We start from the raw sequence: 24,349 nt of genomic DNA, 5'->3' as shown, positions 1-24,349 counted from the left end.
TAACTTATTAACCAATCACATTATAAACCCCAGGTTGTGTTGAGAAATTGACTTGCTTTGATTAGATAATACCATTAGAATAATAGACTAAAGAGTGAAAAGAACCTTATCACACTGGCCTTGGGAGTTCTCTATGTGACATTTTTAGTTGGTTGTATTTTAAAAGGATTAACAATCCAATGTCTAATGTACCACCTTTAAGTTAGGTGGAGAATTCTCAGTCTATATGCTTACTGAAATAAAAAATGTTTCACATTGTCTGAGCAGTCTAATTGAGTGGCTTCATGTATCCAAGGTCTTCACATAAAAAAAATGAAAAGCTCAGACTTGAAGACTACCAAATGTACAATTATTTATATAAATTATATAGTATAAAAGCTATGGCTATAAAAATAATGTGTACATTTCTTCATGTATAGTCACATTTCATATTTTATTCTGATTTCTGATAAAGGATCTTACACATCGATCCTTCTTTTCAAAATGCAGTTTTCAAGGCAAAAATAATGCCCTGATATCAATAGGATTGTGATATGCTATATGCAGAACCTATTGCTCCCAGTTTTTCAATTACAACTTTGAATCATATTCCTTGATTAATAACAAGCAATCAATCATAATTAATTAGTTAAAATGTTCAACCGTTAAAATCATTACCATTAATTAAAATAATGATCTCTATTTCGGCTGCACTTCATTACCATTTCGTGGAAACACTTTGCTTTTGTACCACCATTCTTGGTACAGATTTTCAATGAATGAAATATATAAAATAGAGACTCTATGAACTAATTAAAAAATGACCACTTGAAATAAAGTTTTGAAGTTTGCTGTTGCATCTGGGGGAAACATTTTACTACAGTGTTTGGTGCTTTGTGAACTAAGCTCTTTCAATGAAATGTTCACATATCATAGGTTGCTAGGAAGTGAGGATTTGTGAAAGAATATATATTTCCAATCGGAACACTTGCTTTATTTTTCTGAAATAGGCTTTGAGAGACTTGTGACAGAGGAAGGGAATTGGGAACAGCTGGGGAGTATAGCAACTTGTCTTTTTTCTTTTGGGGTTTATGAATTTTCTTGTATTAGTGGGGTCTCTTCCAACTTCTTGACCCTTTAAAGGAATAGCTATTGAGCTTTCCTTCCTACAGAGTCCCATGGCACAAGTTTAGCAGTGGGGATAATATTGGGATTTAACTATATGTAATGTTGTGTTGTCATTTTGGTGTGGTATGTGTGCTTGTCTTGTCACCTTTGCAAGACAAAGGTAGATTGTAGCTTTGCCATGTCAGGGATTTTGTCTTGTGTCCTAGGGCTCCATGTTCAACCAATGCTGACTGAGTACCTCATAGGAGCTCAATAAATATTTGCTAAAAAATGGTTTCTTGGGAAGAGTTCTGAATGTACTATGATGTTATCTCTAAAGAACAAAACAAAATTCAATAACTTCTCTTGTGTTTATAGCCATATTGAAGAAATATGAAACTTTAATTGTCTTGGTTTTGAAGAAAATCACCATTTCTAATTCATTTTTTATTCCAATTTCGTTAACTCCTATGCTTTCTAAAATACTATGCTGTGGTTAGACAGGATTATCAACTCAACTTTACTGATTTGCTGGCTTTCCAATAGCTGAAACCTGGCTTTATTTATATGGTTTTCAGTAAATTTATAGCTTTCTACCTGAACTGATTTTTTTTTTTTTTAACATGGGCAGGCACTGGGAATCGAACCCGGGTCCTCTGGCATGGCAGGCAAGCATTCTTGCCTGCTGAGCCACCGTGGCCCACCCTGAACTGATGTTTTTAGCCAGGCTTTCCCTGTTGCCATTTGGGAAGAGTGATCACTGAGCTTCATTTAGAAAATGAAAATCTCGTGAAAGTCTCATGTGGTATGCTCTTTAGACATTCATTGTTTACAGATGTAATTGAAGGTTTCTTCTCTTTTCCCAACTTTCTACTTTGTATAACCTTGTCATATGACACCTCTGTACCTGTGTTTTCTCTGACAATGTCATTTGGAGGATTGTACGCAACAAGGTGGTGAACTAAGCTGACTTGGGAAATTCCCTCTCACTCTACATATAATAATAACAATAATAAAAAGCAAAACTCAAAGCAAGATTTTAGGTGGTAGACACAATGAGGAACCTAATAGCATTAAGGAGTTGGAACTGCGTTGTTCATGGGAAAAGTCAAGCTGAATATGTACTTGGAATGCCAATGCAGAGTGAGCGATAAGGTTATGAGCCCCGTGTGCTGTGTTAGCACTTGAACTTGGGTCCTCCCAGAATAAGCCAGAAGCTGCATACCTAACATAAGCTGTGGGTAAACCGAGTCAATCCGGAGCCCTGGAAACGCTAAGATATGGTCCAAAACTGATCCACAACTTGATCCAAAAACTAATATAAAATCTACTTCAGAACATATGAGCCTCAGCAGAGGAAATAAAGACATGGCAAGTGTTTCTCCCCTTTAGAAGATGATTCCTATTAAATATGATGAGGTAAAAGAAGGAAATCTTAGCACACAAGGAAAGCTAATACCATGAGAGACAGTCTAAAAGATGCAACACATAGTCACATTCAAGGATCTGCAGATGGCAGGACAATATGAAAGGGAGTTTAACATAAACATGCTTAAAATGCTCAAAATGATAAGGGATTATTAAAAAAGAGCAGGGAGGTATGAAAAAAATGGGAATTCTATACATGAAAAATATGGTCCTCAAAATAATAAAAGAACTGTCACTGTAAGGGCTAACTATAGTTTAGATACAGGAAAAGAGAGGATGATGACGTGTAGTAGAGGATTGAGTTGAGGAAATTACCTGAAACTCAACTCTGAGATATAAAGAGTTGGGGAAAATGAAGAGAAAGTAAGAGACATAAAAGATAGATGACAGAATGAAAACCTACAATTTTTTATAATAGAAGACCTGGAATGATAACATAGCATGAAGGAAAGGCAATATTTGAAGAAGTAATGACTGAGAATTTTCTAGAATGGTATAAAGAGATGTATCCCAAGCAGAGTAAATCAAAACAGATGCACATCTGGACACAGCATAGTAAAACCCAGAGCTTAAGGAAAAAAAATAGGGAAACATTTGATGTCATCAGAAAGGAGACACATTACTTACAAACTTCTAAACAAATGTCGATTAGAATTATAGGAGATGTATTTTCATGAGAAATAGAGGCTAGAAAATAATGGAATCCCACCTCCAAAGCGCTGAAGAAAAATAGCTTAAACCTAACATTCTATCTTGTAAGAGTAATAAAGACATTTCCAAATATTCACAGATGAAATGCCTTCCTTTCTTTGAACCCTCATCAGTATTGGAAGAGATACTCATGCAGACACTTCAGCAAGAGGGAGAATGAGCCCAAACACAAAAAGTTCTCATGACAAAGTAAAGAAGTCACGTTGGTAAACTTCAGTATGGACTGGCTAATTAATAGTGGTAATATTAACTGATTTGGGAGTGGGAAAAATAATGGCTCAAATACTAAGCACCCATGTCACAATAGGTGTGAGTGGGTGCTGTTGTTTGGAGAAAAGTTAGAACAGTTTAAGTTCCTGACTTTCAGGGAAAGAGTGGAGCTATTTCTAACTTACTACTTTGAAAAAAACCCATAAAATTAAGAATGCATGTTGTGTAGGTTATGTGGGGGAACCCCTAAACAAACCTCACCTTCATGGTAGTTGGTGACCTCTATGAAGGTAACCTGGGAGCCTGGGTTTGAGAGTGTGTGCAAAGGGGACTCTGCCATCATCAGAGGAGCTCATACTGGCATGGGGCCCCAGCTTCCTGGGTATGAACGCCAGCTCTGCGTCTTAAAACAGTGTGATTTGGCACATTCTTAAAATTCTATGTCTCCATTTCTTCTCTGTAAAATTGAAATAATAACAACCTTATCTCACAGGGTTTTTGTAAGATTTAATAAACTTTATGAATGTGAAGCATTCAGAACACTGCCAGCACGTGGTTAATGCTCAGTAAATGTTAGCTAACATTATTTCTTTTATTAAAAATCTTAAATGTGACAAACTAGGAGCATTGATTAATTATGAGAAGTGGGAATATGGCTATTATGGTATAAAACTCTGCATATTAAGGAAAATTTTAAAATTATTCTGAATAAAATTAAACTATTCTCCATAATGTACCTCATGTAGGAAGCTGGCAGCATTGAACAATACTGCAACTGACATCATGGTAGATGTTGATTAATGGTATTATTTACTTGAGACATATTTTTAAAGCATCTGCTATGTGTCAGGTATCAAGCTGAAACTTTGAGTATTTTTATGTGTTAGCCAGTTGTCTTCTTCTGATGGTTTCTTTACTAACAATGGAATCGTTTTCAGAGCTTATGATCCATTCCACAAGTCTATGACTGCCCATGGTTTGGCATGTGGGCATTTACCTAGCAGAGCTATTGTTAAAGACAGTCCACATGCTTTATAGTGCTGCTTCGAGGATTTGATGTATCAGTAGTAATAAGAAATGCTATTTGAGAAGACTTAAAAATTTTTCTCATCAGCCTATTAATTGAAACGATCAACTCTACAGAATACAAAGGCAAACAGAGGAGGTGACAGTAAGTCTAGAAATGTCTCTGGAAGTCAGAATCAATGATATACAAATCAGAGTCCCTTTGTGGGTGAGTTTCATCCAGATGCATCCAACTATAAAAGAATAATACAAGAACTCATCAATTGGTAATTCTGTACCACTTCAAAAAGCTCTCCACTACAAGCGTGAGTTTTCTGACAACCTCCTAATGCCTCAAAGTTGTGGGGGAAAACTTTGTTAAACTCATGACTCCCATGATAGTTCAAAGAAACACCAAGTAGGGCTTTGGAAAACCTTATCTAATTTAAAAGCACATCCATCATTGAAACATGTTACTTGGTTTTGTTAAAGTCATCTCCACTCCTTATTCTATGCAGCTGCTGCCTTGCAGTTGACTCCAAAAATATTTCTTCTTCTTTTCAGTATGGTCCCCTGGTGACCCAATAACTATTCTATCGTGTAGCCTGTGATGAGTTAAGGGATAGTGGACCATGTCTTTCAGTGTCCCTCTTGCCATTTACCCACTAGGGCAAAAAATTTAAGGGACAATGTAAGTTGATGCTATTATTTGTAACCATACAAAAAGATGTTAAAGATGAAAAAGTGATCTTTAGAAACTCTGATACAGTGACAAGATGCCTTCTATTGGAATCAGAGCATGGATTCTAACCCTGGCCCATTACTTCCTAGTTATGTGATCTTATGTGGGCCTTAAATTACTCATTTGTACAATAGAATGAGAACACTTGCTCTGCAGGGGTGTGGCAAGGTCAATTGAGGCTGCTTATGTAAACGTTCATAGCACAATGCCTGGCATAAAATAAATGCTTAACAAAAGCACCTTGTATACTTTCTAATAGAGAGGTTAAACTGTTTCTATTATGTCAGTTTATGGAAATACACTTAAACAGATAATGTGTGCTTAATGTTAGCCAAGTGCTGTGCTCAGAGCTGGAAATGCAGACATGAATCAGATGTGGTTTTCAGTCTGGTGGAGAAGATAAAGGCGAAATCAAATACCTGATGAGTTCTACCATAGAATTAATCATGCAGGGTATAGTGAAAATAGAAGTGAGTGATGGACTTTGCCTGAGGGGTGGGAGAGTCTTCCTAGAAGGTGGCCTGAGGTCATACAGAATTGAGTTTATCATGTGGACAAGAGGATAGGGGATCTTCAGGGGACACCTTCAGGGAAAGGCATGGTGGCGAGAATAAGAATGTCACTTCTGGGGAGCTGCAAGTGGTCAGGGGGTCTTTTGTGGCCAGAGTATAATTTGTCTTTGCTGGCAAGTAGGGTGGGAAACCAGGCAGTAGAGTTAGATGGGGATCAGATCGGAGGGCCATTGTGTTCATCTGTTGCCCTGCTCCCAGCAATGATACCTCTCGCATCTGCCTCCTGCCTGCCCCCTGGCAGCAGCTGCTCAGCTCATGGTCTATTTCCCTAGCTGGTTGACACTGGAACTCCTTCCCCGGTCCCTGTTGCTGTTCTCCTGCGGTTTGCCTGTGACTCCCCTTCATTCCCTGGACTGGTCATCCTTCCCATCACTCACCACCCATCCACCAGCACCCCCCCAAAAAAAGAACACATGAGCTGAGGGCTAAACCAGGCCCTTCCTGAGTTTCTACTCATCTTGCTGCCAAGTGCTGACCTGAGGCCACCTGGTGGGCGTTGTCCTCTCAAAGTCCTAAACAGAGAACAGGAAAAATTCCTTCTGCTTTTGGTTTTTACCTTTACTAACTTGGGGTGGGGGAAGGCAAGAATGCCCTTGTATCCCCCTCTTCTGGTCTTCCCTCTTTCCCAGACCCTCCTGGATGGAAGGAGTGGAACGTGCTCTTGTTTTTCTATCTGCAGGTAAATTCTCTGAGTCACAGCCTTCTCCACCACCCCAGCCTCATGGCATAGACTTACTGGGTGGTGGATTCTGGGGGAGAGAAAATGGCTTACCCATAATGTTACTGTGGAGACCCAGGGCCTTGGCTTCCCCTCCATAATGAGGATAAGTTACTGCACGTAGCCACCTACAATACTGGGATGGAAATTAAAGGTCATCAGAGCTCCTCAGGGGAAAGCACGTACAAATGGTATCATAAACAAAGCATTAAAACTTCCCTTCCTTGATCACTGTTGATAACAAACCTCCATACCCCTGTGACAGGAGATCCTTCTGAAACTCTGTTTTTACACCCTTGTCTTAAATCCTTATAAATTATCTTTTATACTCCCTGCCCTTTGCGGCATATTGACTTTCACTTTGTGGACAGTCACCACTAAGAAAGATCTTTTCCTATTCGTAAGTCCCAATAAAATCCTTGCCTAACGCTCTGTCTAGCGTGTTGTTTGGTATTAGGACTGTGCCAACCCAAGCTCTTCAAAAGCTGGGCTGGAACAGTCACATTAGGGGGAAATATTTTTCAAAAATGCAATTGTCATTATAATTATGCTACAGAAGCCACATAATTCCAGTGAATGGGGAGCACTTGAAGGCTCAGCTGTGTCATACAGCCCACAAAAGGGTTCAGAGCTAGAGCAGTTTTAGAAATCCAACTCATCTGCCCCTCCTGTGGGAGAAGACTTTTTATCCTCAGTCGGTAAGTCTATTTGGTTGACTCATCTCACACAGAGGTTATAGCTAAGTGACAAACTCCTTCCTTTATCCAGCATATAGATATCCACTCGATCAGTAAAGTGGATGCGGCAGATAAACTTGCCGAGAGACCTTAAAAAAGGAGAAAGTCTCTGCCCACGTATCTTGCAATTTGTAAAAGAAAAGAAGTGTACAGTGTGCTGGGGGTGGAGACTCTGAAATATTTTGTGGTGGTAGCTAGTGGTTTAAACTTATAGAGCTTAGATGACCCAAATATTTGTGGGTTTATGTAGGCCATGAGTACCATTTTTAAAAAAGTGAGTCCAAGTAGCTTTTATTATATCATTTTTACCATTTAACAGCTTTGTAGTTACAGAAATGGGTAGATGCCACTAAAGCAATTTCTGTCAACAATGAACATGGCACTTAATGAAGTTGGACTTATTGTAGCCAATCATAATATATATTTTTGGAAGCACTATCTACGTATTAGAGTGCATTGGCCCAAAGTAAACTTTAGGTAGTGTAGGGGAAGAATCATTTGCCACATTAAAGAATTATTTCAAAAGTTCAAATACCAAGATGCCATTTAAATTCCTATTTGCTTTCAGATGTAAAACAATAGCAATAATTGGTTTTCCTAAGAAAACCATCAATGAAGGAAATTTTGTTTAGACACTTTTTTTTTTTTTTTTTTTTTTTTTTAAAGGAAAGACAGAGAGAAGGAAGGAAGGATAGAAGGAAGGAAGGAAGGAAGAAAGGGAAACATTTTTAAACATTTTCTTGTTTTATTGTATTTTGTTTTTCCGTTTTTTGTTACATGGGCTGGGGCCGGGAATCGAACCGAGGTCCTCCGGCATAGCAGGCAAGCACTTTGCCCGCTGAGCCACCGCGGCCCGCCCTAGACACTTTTTTATCCCTCATAATATCTGTCCTAGTTTTCCAGGGTCTCTATACAAATACTATACAATGGGTTGGATTAAACAACGGGAATTTATTGTTTTAGAGTTTGGAGGCTAGAAGTCCAAAATCAAGTTCTGACAGGCCATGCTTTCTCCCCAAATATATAGGGCCATGGTGCTGGCTTGCTGTAATCCTTGGGGTCCCTTTGTTTGCATCTCAGTCTCTGTCACCTGATGATCTATCTCCTTAGACTCCTCCTGTGGCTTTCTTTGACCTGTGGGTCTAGAGTCTCCAAGGCTAGAAGTTCCTCTCGTTAGGAGGACTGTGGCAATTTGGATGAAGGCCCACCCTGGTTGAGTTTGTCTTCTTCTAAATAGGATCTTCAAAGTTCTTATTCATAGATGAGTCCATGCCTTAACTAATAATACAAATGGGTTCACACTTTCAGGAATGTGGATTAAGACTTGAACAGATCTTTTTTGGGGGACATGATTCAATCCCCAGTGATATCTTAGTGATCTGTTCAATGTACAGTACAGTTTCTAATGCTTCCATTAAAAGCATTTCCTTAGCTTAAATGTTTTTGTTGTATATGCTGATTTAAGAGAGTTCAGATTATGACTTCAAGGTTTTATCTTTGGGACTTTTAGTAGAGTTTTCTTGGATTTCTTACTTATTACACACCACTGTTCTACACTGATCCATACTGGCCAGCATTCTAAGAATGGAATGAAAAAAACTGAAACTTGAAATTGTTGTCTTTAACCACTGAGAACCCAGGAGTTTTCTGGCTTCCTCCTTTCCTGTGATTTAGTTGGTTAATTCTTCCTTTGATTCTGTAAGCTAGTACAATATCCTTCTAGTAGAATTCCATTTCTTTTCTTGTTAGTGCTTAATCTATCTTGAATTAGTTTCTGTTGCTTAAAGTCCAAAAAAGTGTAACTGGTCCAGGATTGCCTGGGAGAGGATTGATGATAAATAGGGCAGCAGCTCTTAACTGCATTTAGTGTCTTCCCTGTGCCCTGGAGCCAGGTGGCTTTACAGGACCAGGGACTGCTTTGTTAAAGCTAATGTGGAATTTTGTCTAAGGATGTAATTTTAACATTGGATTTGAGCTAAAATTCAGAGTACTCAATATAATGGTGGCCCATTTAATTTACTAAATTCATCTGCAGTGGATTACTATACTGGCACATTGGCATGTGATATTCTTGAGTGTTTATTTGAAATAAGTCAGAACAAAAAATTATAAATGTGCTATCATGTTGGTTTTAATCCAGTTGAAGTGGCTTAAGCAAAGGAAGCCATGGAGAGCAGTAAATACATACGAATCATGAAAACTAGTGTTTTTCTTTACTTCAATCTCTTATTTTTAAAAAATTCATCATCATGTAAGTATAAGGATGGATTTACTTTTACATTGCCACTATGTATTGTTTCTGAAGGAGAAAAACCTTTCAGAGCACATTTGTATTGCCCCTTTATTTTTTAATTAAAATATATTTTGAGATAAGCATATGGCTGGAAAGAAACAAGATCAGACTCAGGCTAAAATGTTTCCAAAGAAATTTATTATTGTTACAATCTTTAGGCGAAATTATCTCTCTCTCTCTCTCCTGTACCTGAAACTTAGTATCTTACTTATCCATCAGATTCTGAAAGAGGCCTTAAAAGGTGTCATGAGCAAGTGGGCTTTTTGGATTTAGGTTAATTTTGCAAAAATTGGAATAGTGGCTGATTCATATTTAGATTAAATTGGGGACCATACTACTTTCTCAAGGATCTGACTATGTATTTCCAAGGAAAATCAGATTGTGTAAAACTCCTAGAACAATCATTAACTGTTTAACTCTAATTCTGATAACCTAGTGACCCCTGCCCCTTTCTTATAGGTCTTGGTAGCTCATACTTTCATTTAACAACTGTTAGTGCTTTAATGGTTTTGTCATCTTCCATGCACAAATATTTACTAACGCTTTATTTTAATTTTCTTCAAACTGGAGAGGTTTTCTCCCTATGTTTAGCCTTTTATGAACACTTAAGTAGCCAGTGTTCTTTTGGGTTCTCAAACAGTTGTCATGTCTCTTAGTCCTACCTCTGTTATGGATTTTAGAATGAGTTTCTCACTGGATGTAACAGAGGATGTCCTTAAACTTCAGTCCTAGGGTGGGCACTGTTACTTTAATCCTCTTCTGGCTGTTGGTGAGTTCATTTCTACTCTTTCAAACACACCCTCTTTGAAAACCTTCATTCCTTGGTTTTGATTCAACTGTCTTAATTGTTTGCCATGGCTGTGAGTCTCAAAGATGCTTAATCATTTCTGTGGGGTAAAGGATAGGATTCCTGTCAAGGATAAAGGATAGGGTGAAGATTGGATTCCAGGTGTTCTGACTTGATTTTCTGGATTTCCTAATTTAGATTCATCTGGCCCTGAAAAATCAGGAGTTAGTCACTTGGATTAGCATTGAAAATATTTGTTGGTTTTTAGAACAGAATCTCCTGTCAGCTGGCATATACGAGCATTTAACATTTGTTTTTATGGATGAAAATCAGCCTCTACGGAGGTTAAAGAAGAGGCAAGCAAGTTCCATGAGGGTAGGGACAGTGTCTCTCTTGTTGAAATGCTGTCTCTTAAACTCTTAGTATTATGTCTGGTACGTGGAAGGCATTAATCAAAGATGAAATGAATGAAGGGCAATTAAGCAACCTGAATTTTTTCAAAGAAGTATTGGTTCTTCTGTCAGAGGTCAGGAAGTTGGAATTGCCAATGAACTTCCACTGTTATTTCGCTGACCTTTTTTTTTTTTTTTAAGCCAAGTGCAATTCTTATGAAAAACGGATGAGTATTAAAATAGCCTTCTTCCTCCCACTTATTGAAAGGGAAGAAAGAAAAGTTCTTAGGACATTGCCATCGTTTAGGAAACCATCATGCTAAATGGCATTAGGTCCGGACAGTGTTTCTATGGGCTAGTAGAAAAGTGCACTGCACGCTGTTGCTAGGCAACAGTCCATGCCAGCTTCTCTTGAATGAAGGCCAAGAGAATCAACAGAAACCAATGGGCTTGTGAGGAGAAGGGTTTTCACCCAGAATAACAACTTTTGTGTTCTTTTTGCTATTACAGATGCTCTAAGGCTTGGCCAGCATTTGATGGGGAGGGACTCTGTACATGTCCACACTTGAGCAAACTGTCCCCAAAGCTACTTCATGATGTTTTGCTTATGGCCTAGTATTAATTATAGGATTTGCATATGAAATGTAAATTCAGAAAGAAAGAACACATTTCTCTACATGATGTTCCATTTACACCAATATGTAGCCACCCACCTATTTTTTTTTTCCTATTTGAATATTCCATTCCATTTCTTTCTCACTTTGGCTACATGCTTCATGCAGAGTAGTTCTGTTCTAGACAGCATGTTCAAACTACGTTTGTAACTAGAAAATTCTTTCTTTCAGCAGGTGTTCAGGGTGCTGTGGTTTGCCATGGGTAACTTAACAAATCCATTACTTTTGTTTCTGGAAGCACTCCCGTGGAAGAAATTGTGGCTATTGTCTATGTTGTGAATTGCACCCAAAACTTAGAATCACAGTTGTTTGCCTTAAGTCCTATTTATCCAAACTATATGCATAGTCTGAATGAATCAGATACGAAATTGTATTGCATACCTACTATGTGCCATGTCACACTAGCACAAACATTTAAGAAATCCAGTTAAAATGTATCCAAGGTTTATTTCCTAACCTGCCTTTGTCATACAGACAAGCTTATAGAGTTACTTCTTTTTATTTTAAAATATATGGATGGGGTTGACACTGGAAGTTTCTTTGCCCTTCATCATGAAATTTAGGGATTCCAGAGATGCTTCTAAGTCCACTGCTAGAGGAAGGGAGAGGAAGACCCTCTCTTCCTTTACATATCTTGAGGGCCCTCCTCTTTTTTTTTTTTTTTTAAAGAATTCTCTTTTAAATATTTGGGTTTTGTATAAGATATCATTTGTAAAAGAAAGCCTTCTTTTCTTGAAAACTTGGGAAGAAGAAGCTAGTATTTGTATAAGGTGGTCCTTATACCACCTGCAGGTACTTCAGGGATGTTCATTTAAAATCCTGAACCATAAGCCCTCCCACCCCCACCCAAAGACAGATTCTCTGACTATTAGACCTGGGAATTCTTATGTACACTAAATTTAATAATTTTATATGAAATTCATTCTATGTCCAAAGGAGGATATGTAGCTTAGGTACACTTAAAGACTAGTAATCTGCATGTCCACGATCTTAATTTAAGAAAGAGAAAATTATCACTTCCTTTAAGGCAACGATAGACCCCTCCAAAATTGTATCCTTCTCTTTCCGCATTCCCTTAGTAACCAGTAAAATGAATTTTATGTGAATCATACTCTCGCCTTTCTTTATAGTTTTACTCTTTATGATTGTCTGTAACATTAAACAGTGTATGCTTGGATTTGCCTGAGATTGACCTTTATATAAATACAATTACATTGTATTACATGTTTTATTTTGTCACTTGCCTTTCTTTTTTGTAGATTTATGAGAGCCATTCATTTGACATGTATGTCTCTTGTTCATTTATTTTGATGTGTATTGTAATCTAGGTATGAATATTCCAAAAATGTATCCAGTTTCCTCTTGGAGGGCTTTGGTCGTTTCAGATTTTGCTCTTACAAACAATGGTGCCATGAAAGTTCTTGTACGTATCTTTTAGGGCAAGTGCAAAATTATGGGTAGCTACTTAGGGCATATAGCAGGCATATACCTAGGAGTAGAGCTGTAGAATGTGTACAAGTTCAAATTTACTAGATGATACCAGTTTTACTCCAATGTGGTTGTATCAATTTACACTCCTATCAGCAAAATATGAGATTCTTTGATACATTTCTTCCCCAATACTTGGTAGTATCTGACATTTTTATGTTTGCCCATTTGGTGAGTGTAAAATATTAAGTGATTTTAGCCTTAATTTGCATTTTCTTGGTTTTAGTGACATGAAATTTTTCATATGTTTAATGATTATTGAGTTTCTTCTGTGAAAAATAAATCTTGTTTATTTATGGTGTATTTTTGTTGCCTATTTCTTAATAATTCCTAGAAGTTTTTTTATATAACCTGGACTTTAATATTGTGTAACTAGTGTTTCACAAATATCTTTTCCCTACTTGTGTCTTATTTTTTCACTCTTTTTTTTTTTTTTTTTTTTGGTGTCTTTTGAAGAATAGAAATTCTTAATTTTGTTGAGGGCATACTTTTTTTATAGTCTCATATACATTTATCTATTCATCTATTCACTGAGTATTACTTGCTCTGCTTGGCAGTGGAATGCATGCTGGAGATACAAAGCTGAACAAGGCACGATCTAGTGGGAGATGGGAACAATTCCTACAATTATGGGACAATAATGAATGCTATGATAAAACTAAAGTACAAGTGCTGCAGAAATCCACAGGGAAGGTTTCTGGAGTTAACTGTTAACATGAGAGCTTGTGGTCACAATTTTAGTACTTTCTTTTCTGGTATGTACTTCATTTGGAAAATCTTTCCTACTCGAAGGTCATAGAGATATTCTTCTAAAATCTTAATGTTTTACCTTTCACTTTTAAGTGATTAAGTCATTAATCCACCTGGAAGTTATTTTTGAGTAGAATACATGATAAGGTTCCCATTTCATTTTCCTTTCTTGACCCAGCTGTGCATGTTGAATATTTTCCTCCCTGGTCTGCAATATCTCTTGTTTCATATGTTCGGTTTTCCTTCTAAGTTCTCTGTTCTGCTCTACTTACCTATTTGTATACCTGTGAATAAATGCAACACTGTCTTCAATGTATAGCTTTGTAATAAATCTTGATACTTTGTCTTTTTTATAAGGTCTTGAAGTATTCAAGTTTCCTTTGCTCTTCCACAGGGATTTTATATATATATATATATATATTTTTTTTTTTTAACGTGGGCAGGCACCGGGAATTGAACCCGGGTCCTCTGGTATGGCAGGCAAGCATTCCTGCCTGCTGAGCCACCGTGGCCCGCCCTCCACAGGGATTTTAGCATGAACTTGTTTCATGAAAAATTTCATGAAAAATCCTGCTGGGATTTTGATTAGAATTACTTTGAATGTATAGAGCAACTTAGGGAAAACTAGCATCATCCTGCTTACTAATTTTTAAGGATTACTAGCATATGTATTGAAAACTCTCATTTTGGAGAAATATATAGGAATATGCTGAAGGATGTGAATATAGTCTCTTAATTAAATAGTTGATGTTATTCAATATATATGGTTGGTTTTTCCATATCACAGGAATTTCTGATGCCTGGTTACCTCCTTTAGGGAGTTGGTGTATGATAGCCACTGATTTGACCACCTGAATTCTGAATACTTACTTATCTCAGATAGACCTGAATACTGGATACTTACGTGTTTGTTTCAAATAGATCATGAAGGATACTGTAAATATCTTAATTTACCTACCTTTTGTACTTTTCAATGCATATTTACACATTGTGCCAGTTTGAAAGGATTTATGTACCCTAGAAAAGCCATGTTTTAATCCTAATCAATCTTGTGAGAGCAACAGTTTCTTCTAATCCCTATTCAGTACTATAGGTTGGAAACTTAATTAGGTTAGCTCCACAGAGGTGTGACTCAATCAGTTGTGGATATTAAACTTGATTAGATGGAGATGTTTCTCCACCCTTCTATGTGGGTCTTGATTAGTTTACTGGGATCCTATAAAGAGAAGACATTTTTTGAAGAGAATGCCTTTTGAGTATGAACAAGAAAGCATAGCAGAGCCAAGCAGAGTCGTGAGGCTGAGAGAACCACAGAGTCTGCCAGCCAGTGACCTTTGGAGATGAAAGAGAATGCTCCTGGGGGAGCATCATGAAGCAAGAGGCCTAGAGAGGAAGCTAGCAGATGATGCCGTGTTCGCCATATACCCCAGATGAGAGAGAAACCCTGACTGTGTTTGCCATGTCCCCTTCCACTTGAGAGAGAAACCCTGAACTTCACTGGCCTTCTTGAACCAAGGTAATATTTCCCTGGATGCCTTAGATTGGACATTTCTATAGACTTGCTTTAATTGGAACATTTGCAGGGCCTGAGAATTATAAACTTGTAACTTAGTAAATTCCCTTTTTTAAAAGCCATTCAATTTTAGATATATTGCATTCTGGCAGCTAGCAAACTATAACACATGAATTACCTCATTTCATCTGCTCAGCTGTAGCTTATCCATAGGATCAACTAGGAGGGCCTCTGAATTCTTTGTTCCTATCTCACCAAATAAAAGAGCTTTGAAAATAGGGTAATGACATTGCTTTCTCTTGAGTTAAACTCTGAAACAAATGCATAGTGAACAGAATTGAATTGTCACTATCTGTGAGGTCATTTTATAGAAAAGAATAAATCTTGTAACCTGATGAAAAGAGCTAGCTCATTTAAAAGATGAATGTACCGATAAAAAGGGGGCTTAGTGGGGAATCGAGAATAAAAGAGAGTCAGACTCTATTATGATTGGTTAAAGGCCTCTCTTCTCAGTTTGTCCCCTAAGTAGGAAAAGGGTAGGATTATGTATCCACCTTATTCACAGCCATAATCCAACGCCTAGCGCAGTGCCTGGTACAATAATTCTCAAATGAATTAATAAGAGAAGGTGCTGTTTGGCAGTAAGTCTCTTGTTTGGATGAGGGTAAACCCTTTCTAGTCTCATAAAAGACGGCAGCTAGTCCTTGCCCATGAGGCATTTTTATGGAAGTGAAGGATGCATTGGGTCATCACTACTGCCTGATACCAGACAGGAGCCGTCCATTGCAATCCTCTGACTCTGATTCCACACTCAGCACATAACCAAACATCAATACCAATATCTAGTCCTCTTTAGTGTCATATTTCTCATAATAAATTAATAAATCTAATTCTCATCCTGTAGGTTGTTATGAATTTGGTTGAAATGATGAGTTCCTCAGAGTCCAAACACCTCTTGAGTATGAACAGTGGACTTTATATCTCACAAGACCCGTGAGCCCTCTGAGCGGTGGTGTAGACAGCCAGCCAGGCGTCAGCCTTCTGGCTCTTAGTATCTCCTTCATACTCTAATGCCAATATCTAATTAAAGTAGGCAGCTTATAATTTTGAATTTAGAGCTGAGGACTATGGCTTAGAGAAAATGAGGGACTTATCCTAGATTACATGGAAGGTAAGTCTGCATCTATAGCTCAGTGTTTCCCGTCCTCATATTGCAAACAGAAGCAATTGTGAGACTAGGACTTCTAAAGACACTGTTTTGAAAAATACAACAAAAAAAATATCATTATGGAAGGAGTAAAAATGTTGAAAGGATTTTCTGAATCCACAATACTTAAGTGGTTTAAAAATAATATACAAATAGATTACAGGTTAATGATGATGATGATGTTAATAATTAATGTTATTGTTATTATTGTGCTATTATTATAACTTAGAGCTAATTAAGTCTCTGCAGTTTTAATTTTTTTGGGTAGCAAATGCGCTGTTAATTGGTCTAAAGGTAGAAATTACTCCACAGAGACTCCCAACAGCTTCAACCCCTAATCAGGAAGAATCACATCTTTGGCAGGCCTGGAGAAACTGGGCTAACTCCCATCATAATAGGTTATTTCTATTATTTAACTTTATTCACAGTATTAGAGAAAGAAGGCATTGCTTCGTTCAGAAAGCATTATTTTTGTTTAGGTTTCAAGTACCTGACTAGCCTTTGATTCTAGGCCTTTGTATTTTGTTCACTGTGTTGCTTTTGTGGGGTATTCTTTGGAGTCCCTTTCAACAGATTTGGGGTAATCTTTGTGACCTTGTCTTTGCGTTTCATCCTCCAAGCCATAATCACTTATTTTACTGGCTGTAAAGGGACAACGTCTCATATTGTTAATGTTCTGCGGCTTGACCTCTTCTTGTAAAAGTCAACCCGAGCAAGCTGATGGGTTGCAGGAATTATGAAGGAAGAGAATGAAGAATAGAAAAGAGGAGGAGAAAAAGGGGATGGAGGAGAGGGAGAAACACTATAGGCCCCTGCAGTCTTCAAAGCTGAAGTCTGCAGTATAACACGGTTGAGGGAAGGGGACAGCGGGTTGGGGGACTGGATCTGTGTGTGTTCCAGGGCAACATGTATTTCTCTTGCAAATGAAAGGGTGGACAAAAGTTTTATTCTTTGTATATAGACTTTCTTACACTGAGAATTGAATAACAAGCATAGCCCCAATTCTAGGAAAATTTGGCTGGAAATCATTGTGTTAATTAAGCAAATTCTTTGATAAAGAGGAAAGAGTGTTTTCACTGACTTTAACTAGATTACTAAATACATTTCCTAGAAAATGTGGGAGATTGGGAAGGCAAAACTTTAGATGCAATCATCTTGTCAGTGGTTCTTGAAGAATCTGGTTCCTGTCTTAGTAGTAAATGCAAAGGAATTGAGCTGAGTTTTAAAAAATCTAGTTATTGATCAGCTTCAGGATTTTAACAGCTGACTCTCCTTTTATTGTCCTGGTCTTCAACTTCTCTGTCCTTTGGTGAAAATTCATTTCTATAGAAAACTAAGAAGTAGTTTTATGGCAGTGGGTTTGGGTTTCTCAGCTCACTGTAAATTCCTGAAAACACTGTAAACTCATATGGGTTCCACCTACATGCTCTAAACTGAATAGTGCACACCTTGTTTACTGAGAACTACTAGTACTTTTATTGACAAGGGTTGGTAGACTTGTTTTCCTCTTTTTTTTTCTTTCCTTCCCCATTTCAGTCTAAAACATTGAGAAATGTTATTGAAAAAGAAAACAAAAATCTCCATCCTTTACAGGATGCCCTATATTGTAAAGGGAAGGACAGTGTTAAGAGCCTCCCCTTCCTCTTGCTTAGTTGGTGGAAGTATCACAGTTCTGGGTACAGAACAAAGCCTTTCTCACCTAAGATTTCTTGGGAAGGTCAAACCAGGGGTTTGCTCAATCAGTGACCCATTCAGGCCAGAAGGTGCTTTGAATGTTACCAAGAAAGAAGGGTTAGCAGAAAAAGCCAACTAAAAGAATTAGAGGAGAAGGATGAAATTGCAGAGGAATATACAAAAGCATCCAACTGTATTAGTAATGTGTTATTTTCTTAATAATAACCTTCTTACGCACACACACAAACATACAGTTACAGCATGTTACCCTAGAATTGGCTCATGAAGAAAATAAATAGGAAGGATTAGGTTGATTGCCATTAATACAACTGCATTTTTTTCATTTCATTCTAGTGAATTTGCTTGGATATGGTGCATAGTGCTTGGGTGATCCAGGAGAGTTTCAAGGCTCAGGAAATAGAATAGGAAAATAGGATCTTACACTGCTAACCATGTATGTGAAGTCTAGCAATATATACTAGATGACAGGCTGCATAGAAAAACCCTATTTATGCCAAGCAGGGGAAAAGGCAGACAATTTATAAAGCCCTATATGAGTCATTGAGGTTTCTCTTTATGGTGGAAGATAATATTATCAGCTGTTCTGTTGGATCGCACTTGCTCAATTCAATAGGACTATTCTGATGGTTTATTTATTTAATGTTTTATATCATGTAAATATTTTAGTCTGGTTGTAATATGCATCTGATTTTTGCATTTCCGGTTTATGCTTTTGTGATAAGGTGTTTTTGTATGCGCTTTTGCGATCCAATAAAATTACCAAAGCAGAGAGAAGCTGCATTTAAGAACCAAGGGCTGATGAAATGGTTATCAATGGAGACCATGATCCTAGTGAACATTTCCTGTTATATTAGCAACAAATTACCTCCTGTTTCTTTGACTTCCATGATCACATGGTCTCCTTTTTTTTTTTTTGCTATCTTCTCATCTTTCTGAATTTACCTTCTCAGTTTCTTTAATTGGCTCCTCTTGAGGTCAGGTTATGATCTGACAACAAATTTCAGTGGCTTAATTGAATGGATGTTTACTTCTGGCTCATGCTACATGTCTCATATTGGTGGACAGGCAGCCCTGCTCCATACTGCCACTGATCCTCTAGGCAGTGCAGTAGGGGACTCTCTCTAAGCCTTGGGGCCCCCATCAACTGTGTGAAACAGAACTCTCCATGAGCTTTACTTCTCCTCAGCCTGGAAGTGACACAGACAATTTCTACTTACAGTCCATTGGCATGAACTAGTCGCCTGGACCTACCGAATTTTTTTTTTTTTACATTGAATTGTGATCTAATTAAGGATTTCACAATACTGGGACAGGGTTCAAGATGAACAACTGAACACAGACATCATTTCCCCTCCTTTCCTAACTCCCAGTGAAATGACAGATAAGACATTTAGAAACAATAAATAAAAAAAATAAATCCATAACAAAATTGGAAGCTAAGGGAACAAAACCATCAGCAGACCAGAATGTTTGAGGAAATACTGAAAGATGAAAAATGGAAAGACTCATATTGAGAGAGGATAATAGGGAAAAACTGCTTGCTGGAGCTGAAAGCTGTACTTGATAAGCAAATTCTAGGAAAGAGCAATAATCAGAAGTAAGAGCAGGAATGAATCAGGGCTCAATGCGACTCACATCCTAAGCAGCCCAGCCTGTGGGGCCACTTTTTGAAGTTTGGCATTAACTGAACATATGGGGTGGGGACTTCAGCACCAGACTAAAATGCCATGAATTACACTGGATGATCTGCCTAAGAAGGATCTATGCGTGAGTAATGGGTTTTGAGAATGAAGTCAAGCAATTTGAGGCAAGTCTGGACAGGCATACCTGACATTAGAAAAATAAAAAAGAAAAACCAGCTCCACCTAAAAGTAAAATACACTAAGCTTCTCCATCCACTGAGTAAATCTCTCCTTATTTTTATGTCTGCGGGGTTCTCCAGGCAGTCAACCCACTCACACCCCTCAGGGAAGTCTTCCTGATGACATAGCCCACCCACTTACAGTGCCCACCTCTCACCCTTCAGTCAGAGATGGGGCCTGTAGGGAAAACTGACTTGCACATTTGCAGAGGAGCTCAGCACCAGCTCCCTTAGCTAATATGTCTCTACCTTGATACCATAATGTAAACTGGCGATTGAGGGTCATCATGCTTTTCATTAAAACCACTACCATCAAAGCAGATCATGCTGAATAACTGAAAACCATATCCTAGGGAACAGTGATCATTCAAGGTAGAGGAAAACAGTTTTTGAAAAAATGAGGATTCTTAGGGATTTGAGAAGATGCACATACATAGAAAAGAACAATCTATTATGCAATAGAAATATTTTGAGAGAGAAACTATTAAGGAAATAATAACTTCAGTGAATGATTGAATATTAGAAAGGTCAGGGTGAAAATTGATGTCATAATCTAGAGGACAAAATCAAGAAAATTTCCCAGGAAGTAGAACAAAAAGACAACATTATGAAAAGTATAAGGAAAAGGCAAGAGGCATAAAATATTGACCTAGGAGAGCCAGCATCTCACTAAGTGGAGTTCCAGAAGCAAAATCAGTGTATGGAAGGGAAATAATGATAATAATAATAGGGTCTCAAATGAGGGCAATTTCTTTGAACCAAAGGAAAATATACCTCTACTGATTAAAAGTAACATTAAATTCTGAGTAGGATGAATGACAAATATATAAAATAAAAGCCCTACCATTAAATATGGCTGGTGAAATTTGAGAACACTAAGGGTACAGAGAGCACCTTGAATGCTTCCAGAAAGGAGAGAAAAAAAAAGAAACAAAATAAAGCAATTCTCTGAAAATAAATGCAAATCAACAAAGCACAGAAAAGAATGTCGAAAACCTTGACAATGTAAACTCTATAAGGGTAAGAAACATGGAATGCAGTGGAAGCATTAAATTCCTCACCTTTAAAACTAAAATACATACATTTAGAAATAGAATTCTAGAATGTTCTGTGAAGATAAAAGTAATATTCCCTGAGATGTAGAAACTTGGGGAATGGAGAGAAAAAGTTTTATTTATTTATCTATTTTTTAAGTTTGCTGGAAGATCTGATTTTTATTTAACCGTTTGCAGATATTACTTCAGTGATGACAAATTTTAAGTTATACAAATGTTACCACAGTAAAACAAAAGAATCGAAATCAGGTAGTCACATTACTTAGAGGTTCAGCCTTTCTGTTTACAGGGTTTTGTTTCATGGCTGAATTTTCCTTGTTAGCTCCCATCCTCAGGCCAGAATTGTCGTTTTAAGCTGCCGTGTCGTCCTAGACAGAAGCTCCACAGCGATACAGGAGGGGAGCGGAGGGGAGTCTCCGTCTAGTTTGACTACCATTTTTTGGTGCAATTTGACTAATTGCTTGGCCCTGCCTGCCTCGGCTTTTTCATCTGTAAAATGAGGAGGTTAGATTAAACTAGCGAATTCAAACTGTGGTCCGCCAAGTTCTGAGGTCAGTGAGGAAGTATTTGGGTGGCTGCTTCTGGGAATGAAGGGCTTTGTGGGGAGACTCAGGCTCCGCACCCCCAGTTCCACCGGAGCACCTGTGTTTTAACCTGTTTTAAGCCTTGATTCATTTTTTTCTTTTTTAACTTTTTTTATTATATAGTATAACATATATACAAAGCAAAGAAATAAAAAAAACAATAGTTTTCAAAGCACTCTTCAATATGTAGTTACAGGACGATCTGCTCAGATTTCTCCTTCTAAAGCTGCTCCAGAATATACGAGGCTAGAAGGCTTAAAATTTTTTTTTATCACCACAATAGACTTTCTTTCTTTCTTGTGAAAAATAACATATATTCCAAAAAAATCAATAAACTTCAAAGCACAGCACCACAATTAGTTGTAGAACATATTTCAGAGTTTGGTATGGGTTACAGTTCCACAATTTTAAGTTTTTACTTCTGGCTGCTATAAGATACTGGAGACTAAAAGAGATATCAATTTAATGATTCAACAATCATATTTGTTTATTAAATCCTATTATCTCTGTATAATTCCACCATCACCTTCATTTTTTTTTTTTTTTTTTTTTTTTTTTACATGGGCAGGCACGGGGAATCGAACCGGGGTCTCCAACATGGCAGGCGAGAACTCTGCCTGCTGAACCACCGCCGCCACCACCTGACCTTCATTCTTTTGAATGAAGGGTGCAGTATTGAAGAATGTGAATTCCAAGGGACTTGATGACTTTCCTGGGTTCTTCTGGACTTCAAAGTCCGATTATTCTTAAATGACAGTTATGCACAAAAAGAGGCTCACTGAATGTGACTACACAATCATATTTATTTTCATTCTCTTTGAAAACAAATTCTAGTAATAAAGAGTGAAATATTTCTTTGGCATAGATACACATTATTGGGTTAGGCTTCAGAAGAAAATTTGGAGTTAAGTATAGAATTTGATTTTAAGCTCAAGCCTTTTTATAAAAACCACTTTTTAGACCTGCAGTTTTACTTATCAGACTTTATGAAAACTACACAACTCTACACTCTGGCAAATTTATGTGTCTTTTATCATATCCAAGGAAAAGCTATGTAATAGTTTAATTAAATCTTCCCCTACTTATTCTATCATAGTGATTATCAACCATACATTTTCCCTTTTCTGCTGTCTGTGAGATGATAGAAATGACAGAAAGGAGAGATACTGCTTGGGCTGTGCAAACACCTGAATATAAATTAATCTTAAATTAATCTAGAAAACATTAAATTAAACTAATATTTAATGAAGTTTAACTTTCGGGAAGTAAATTGTGATTTGATCCAGTATTTCAATGCAGGTGGCTGCAGCAGTGTAGGGTCTGGGAAATTATAGGACACATTGGCAGCTTAACTGTATTAAAATGCTATAGGTTAAGGATTTCTATCTGGTATTTCTTATTTTCTGAGCTAGAAAAGAAACCTCTTTTTTTTTCTGCCACTCATTAATCTTTGCCCTGGTTTTATTCAAATCATGTCTCTAGCATATACTTCATTCTTTCAGTGGTTCCCTGATGAAGTCTTTGTTAAGTGCTCTCTGTGCTCGGTGCTGGGATGTTAGGGTGAACAAAATGGACATGATTCCTGCCTGCACAGAGTTTACGGTCTATGACTAGGGAGAGTCATACTGGTAAATGTCTTGTGATAAGGGGGTTCTGGGTGCTAGGAGTGCACAAGGAGGGGCCTCCAAGAGGGTCTGGGAATTAATTTTATAGTCATGACGTGCCCATCTGCCTGGCTTGGAGGTGTTGAGAGTGGTGGGTGAGGAACTTCTTATCATGAGCTGCTCACAGGAAAGGAGGCTCCTTTGATGAGTGAGTGCAGCGCTAGCTGTAGTGGGAGCTGTAATGGAAGTGTTTAGGGACCAGGAGGAATGGAGCCCATATCAGGTGCTGCTTTGAGGTCTTTTCTATATCCGGTGAAGGATTATAGAGTACAACTGCTTCCTAGAAATCAGGAACCTCTGCTTTGAAAATGTGGTGGCTTCTCAGTAAACTTCTCAAACAGATTAATAAACATATAGTTTGTGAGTATTTTGAAAAGGAAGCCATTTAGGGGGTCTCCTCCCTCTTTCCTTTCTTCCCATTTTTTCTTTGTTCCCTCTCCCTTTTTTTGATTGCCTATCTTTATTCCCAACAGCATCATTCTACAAAACATTTGAAGAGTTTACAGATACATATAGAAAATAATAATAATAAATATATAGAAAGATGCAAAACCTAGGACAGCCAAAGCACATAAATACACTGTCCACATGGGCCTTCCATGATTACTCACTACTCAAACTGGTCAAGATCAAAAGGGGGATAGACATTATTCAATTCTACTTCATAAAGAAAGTAACCAATACACTTTTCCAGACTGAATAAAATCTCTTCTTTGCTTTGAATTCTAAAGCAAATCACTTCTATGAGACTGTGTATGACAGAGGGCAAAGCCTTCCACTTCCTCACTGTTTTAACAACAAGCTGCTTTGACAGATTTCCCTCATTACAGAACCACAGCTCAGGAAGTACAAGACTTTGAGGAACTTAAATAATGTAGTTCAGGAAGACTGAAGGATAAAATAAGATGAGATGTGCCACATAAACTTCAGATGATTTTTTTCATTTGCTGTTTATATGATTTTTAACAGCAGAACTTTTGATAAGAGTTGATAGCATATGATTTAAAAGTGTCTGGCTGAGAGTGCTTGGAGTAGTTTGTGTTGTCGATTGAGGTAAATTCTTACGTTATTAACCACAAAGCCATTAGTGATGTTTATAACATGCTATGAAGATTGGGGGTCCATACTTGGGGCACTTGGTCTTAGAAAAAGTAAATCATTGCTCATTGCAGGATAA

The sequence above is a fragment of the Tamandua tetradactyla genome, chromosome 6 (genome assembly GCF_023851605.1).
Source record: "Tamandua tetradactyla isolate mTamTet1 chromosome 6, mTamTet1.pri, whole genome shotgun sequence".
Lineage (NCBI taxonomy): Eukaryota > Metazoa > Chordata > Mammalia > Pilosa > Myrmecophagidae > Tamandua > Tamandua tetradactyla.
This window is presented reverse-complemented; position numbering follows the sequence as displayed.